This window comes from Euprymna scolopes, chromosome 27, assembly GCF_053919585.1.
Source record: "Euprymna scolopes isolate OS-2025 chromosome 27, ASM5391958v1, whole genome shotgun sequence".
NCBI classification, from domain to species: Eukaryota; Metazoa; Mollusca; class Cephalopoda; order Sepiida; family Sepiolidae; genus Euprymna; species Euprymna scolopes.
The window spans coordinates 70505475-70510474 of NC_136508.1; the positions used below are offsets into that span (position 1 = coordinate 70505475).

General features: G+C 33.2%; 1 protein-coding gene across 2 annotated transcripts in view; it reads left to right on the plus strand.

Annotated features, from left to right (window-relative positions):
- The window catches only part of LOC145248914 (uncharacterized), a 62806-nt gene that overhangs the window by 608 nt on the left and 57198 nt on the right, over positions 1–5000 (plus strand). The window lies entirely within an intron of this gene.

Here is a 5000-nt window from a genome sequence, read left to right on the forward strand (position 1 = left end):
AATACAATATCTCGTACGTTAATAATTTAAGTAACGTTAGTATTTCTTATACTGTGACAATAGAATATTCTTTTCATTCTGTTGACTCTCGGGTATATATCTGACACAGTTGGACACACTAAATCAACCGAGAACCACACCCGTCTACATAAAAACATATAAGATATTAACGGATATATACTCTAGAGTCAAAACAATGAAAAGAATATGCTGTTGTCATAGTCCTACTTACAAAATATTCATTATCCTGGCGATTTCCAGCGGATATAAAACATGGTGCATTCTGTGTAGGTTAATTGCTATATATTTTCATAACGTACTACCTTGTTTTACAAACTTATTTATGACCGTTGAATTAAATACATAATTTGATACATAAAACATTATATCCCTTATAACATAATTATATATGTGTGCATATATATCTATAATATAAAGCTGAATGTGTGTGCGCGCGTGTGTGTGTGTGTGTGTGGGTGGGTGTGGGTGTGTGTATGGTCACGAATAGGCTCCTATATGGTTGACTATTTAAAAAAAAATGATTACATATAATGATAGAAGATGTATCGAGGATCATGAATCGGTATGTTTGATCTGGCAGAACGGTAGGTCATAAAAATTGTGGGGGTTGCGTTCGCACCTCGCCCCCAAAGTATGGAAATAAGAAAATGAAAAAAAAAAAAAATTACAAGGGTTTTTGATATAGGTGTACATAAGAATACTTTGAAAAGTATATTTTAACTTAAATAGGGATGGTATAATAAAATTGTGGGGTCTGCCTTCGCACCTGGCCTCTATAGAATGGAAATAGGAACACACTTCAATAAAGACTTTTCAGGTTTGTATTACTGTACACATAGATTCGAAAAAGTTGTCAAAAAACAAATATATAACAAATAAATGTTATCAAAGGCAAGATAAGTTACTTTTCTACCAAACTGGATATAATTTTCGTGTTTTTATTCAATTTAACATGTTTATTCAGCTCGAAAAACATACAATGTTTACCGATGTATTGGAAAATTCAAAATGGCGCCCGACTCTCTCTTTAACACGTTAAGTTTGGAAAAAGATGTTATAAATAATAAACTAGACAAAATACTGTTAGAAATTCGCTCAATATATGTTACCGTGACATAACTTGACATATATTCGGTGTTTTTAAATAGTATTTTGTCTAGTTTATTATTTATAACACCTTTTCTCAAACTTACCGTGTTAAAGAGAGAGTCGGGCGCCATTCTGAATTTTCCAATACATCGGTAAACTGCATGTTTTTCGAGCTGAATAAACATGTTACATTGAATAAAAACACAAAAAATATATCCAGTTTGGTAGAAAAGTAACTTATCTTACCTTTGATAACATTTATTTGTTATTATTTTTTTTTTTTGACAACTTTGTCGAATCTATGTGTACAGTAATACAAACCCGACTTTTCATATCTATCTGCTTAAGTATACTTTGATAATTATGCTTCAGTTTGAAGAAATATGGTATAATAAAATTATGGGGTGTTCGTTCATGCCTGGCCGCATAGAATGGAAATATGTCACAAAGTTTAACAAGGTTTTGTAATATAGATCTACAAAATATTGTGATAAATATTTCAGTGTGAACAGGTATGGTATAATAAATGATGGGTTTATCTATTTTATTTTTACTTTCATCATATTTTGATTTGGTTTTGATACCCCCAAATTCGAAGCTATCTCTTTACAACCTTTCCTTTTCATAACCTATCATACTTTCATTAATCAGGGTCCATTTTCTGTAGGCTGTTTTTGAACCCAGTCAACGACGGGTACTTTTGCTAGTATATATATATATATATATATATATATATATATATATATATATATATATATATATGAAACTTCGCGGATTAAGGATTATCCATTTATCTAGTGTTTCCTTTTCAGATTAAATATGTTTTTTTAACTCATTTCGAAGTGTTTTTTAACATATTTTATTAACTGTTTGCTCATATATATATATATATATATATATATATATATATATATATATATATATATTTTACACAGTGATCACCACTTATCGAGGCCCGGAAGCCACTCAGGGATAAGGGTTATTGCAAGTACATTAAGTTAGTGAGGAGATTTGCTGAAGTGTTTACTTAAGGGGGCGGTTCATTAGGAATTTGTTAACATTGGACTTGAAAACATCCAAATTGTAGTCCGGAGGGAAGCAGGCAGACGGAACAGAGTTCCACAGGCGTGAACTTCTAAGAAAGAAGCTTTGTTCATGGAATCCGCGTTTTGATTTAGGCACAGATATAGAGTGGGGAAAATTTTTCACAGTGGATTCAGCTAGACGGGTGTTTCTCGTGAAAGATTGGCGAGGGGGGACCAAAGATTGGAGTTCAGCCGACATCTGCCATGGAAATAACGATAAAACAAGGACAGGCTCGCAACGTCTCTTCTGTGGGAGAGAGGTTGCAGGGTAGAGAAAAGGGCATCCCCCACTAAGCCACGAAGTCTATTTTGTACTCTGTCAAGGCAGGATAGGCTGTTTTTAGCAGCTCCTGCCCAGATATGGCAACAGTATTCCATCCTTGGACGTACTTGGCATTTATATAGATAGAGAATTGCATCAGTAGTGAGATATCTTCTGGAGCGGTAGAAGGATCCCACCATCTTTCCAGCGACCTTGGCAACAGACTTGATGTACGTGTTCCATTTCAGATCAGGAGTAAAGCTCAAACCCAGAAGCTTGTCAAAACACGGAGCCTCACCCAGACGAGAGCCATCCATCACAATTGATGCCAGATGGGGATCAGAGCGTATATATATATATATATATATATATATACTAGCGGGGGTACTCAGCGTGCCCGAGTGTGGAGATGGTGGGGGAAGAGGGAGAATCAAAACAACAGTTCAGCTCGGGTAGAGAGAAGTGTTAAAAAGTGATAGTAGCGGGGATGAAGAAGCAAAACAAAAGTAGGCAGCCCGGAGGGAGAGAGGTGTTAAATTTAAGAACTTTTTTTTTTAATATAGAAACATGTTCAGTTGTGTTTGTTTTGTAGTTGCTTGAACTATTACCGTCTGTGAATTTTTTTATTAAACAAAATAATCATTAGTTTAAAGCAAACTTAGTTAAAAACAGTTTTATTTGAAGTTTTATTATTTTAAGTGACTTGAGTGAAATTCAAATGTATTTTTTATTTCGACGAGGAAATCATCTTTACTTAGTTTACGATTGTGTTTTTTCTACAATCAATTATAATAAATCTCACCTGTCTGCTTAAATGTATGTATGTATGTATGTATGTATGTATGTTTGTATATCTGCCTAAAACTTTCGAGAGCGGTATCGTTTTGAACCATGACCTTTCGGAGGACAAATATCGAAAAATTGGGTAAAAACAATTCATTTACCCTCAACTGCAAGAAGTGGCCGCTTTTTTGCCGATATTTTCGAAAGGCATCCCCTCTTTTCGATTACCTAGTCTTAATTTAAACATCTGTCACTTCCAGTTTAGCGCTGGACGCAACAGCAAAGACGTCACATTTTTTCACGTTCTTTACTTCCTTGGCGGTACGAGTTCGAGTCTGCCTGCCTACTACCATTTATTATTATTTTTTTGCTCCACACACACCTCCAAACACACGGGCAACGCCGAGCACACAGGCTAGTCAATTATAAAGTTTAATTAAAGTACGGTAATATTTCAGTTTTATATTGCAGAAGTGATAAATATTTTAAAAATACACACACACACACACTAAATTTTCCAATCTTATAAATAAATATCTTTCAAGTTAAGGAAAAAAATAAGAGATTTACGTGCGGAGTTTGAAGCTACAAAACCACGCCATAAAAACGTAACCCCCCCCCAAAAAAAAAACACGGTATCAACAGAAAAAAAAACACGCTATCAGTAGAATTTTCACGACCCGTTGATCTATTATTGTTGCTAAGCGACGATATGGAAAAAATGGCTTTACCGATGATAGATAAATTAAAATAATGGTTTCGATTATCGATAATTATCGGGGGTATTCTGAGACAAAACTTTACTAAGATCACTCCTAAACTTATGCACAAAAGTTCTGTAAATTTTAAAGAAAATATGTTCAGCCGTTTCGGAGTTTTTAAGGAATGAACTCACACACACAGAGACAAAGTTGCAAAATTATAATTGTAGAATAGATAGATAGATAGATAGATAGATAGATATTATATCTTATGTGGATAATTTTCTAAAAAAACTATAAAAAATAATAATGATAATATCGTTAATCAAATTTCGCCTGTGTTTGTTTACAATATCACCTCAGTTGATATTTGCGTTTGACGATGAATGCTCTAGAAAAGTCACGTCTGATTAATGTTTAGTTTTAAAATATGCGAGCGAAGATTTTTTTCGTTTGCATATTTACGGCGATTTTATCTTCTTTTATCGTAAATTGAACTCATTAATAAGAATAAAATAAAGTAAAATGGTGAGGTACACCCGGGATCATTCGATCTGTAGTCGAATGCGCGAAAACTGAGTTAAATATCCTGATGTAAATAATTCTTTTATTGATAAGAAACAATTGCTAAGATTGACATTATCTCCATTGCCGGTGTGACATATAAAAATTCCTCTGTACAAATTATTCTTTTTTATCTTGAAGAAAAAAAAAAAACTCTTTTTAGGATCGGATTTTTTCGATTTTCGATACTTATCGGGTAGATTTTTGTAAAAAAAAAAACAAACAAAAAAAACATATCTAGAAACACTGTCAGACATATGAATTACCATTCTGTGATATTTGGAAATAGATAAGCGCAGCCGTTTTGGAACCTATGAAGAACGAACTGAGACACAGACAAAGTCGTATATATATATATATATATATATATATATATATATATATATATATATATATATATATATATATAGGCAGAATTTTCTCGTTGAGGCTGATGTTATTAAAAAGCGCGGATTTTTCGGGCTTGATTGTTTTCATATTTATCTTTTTCAGTCT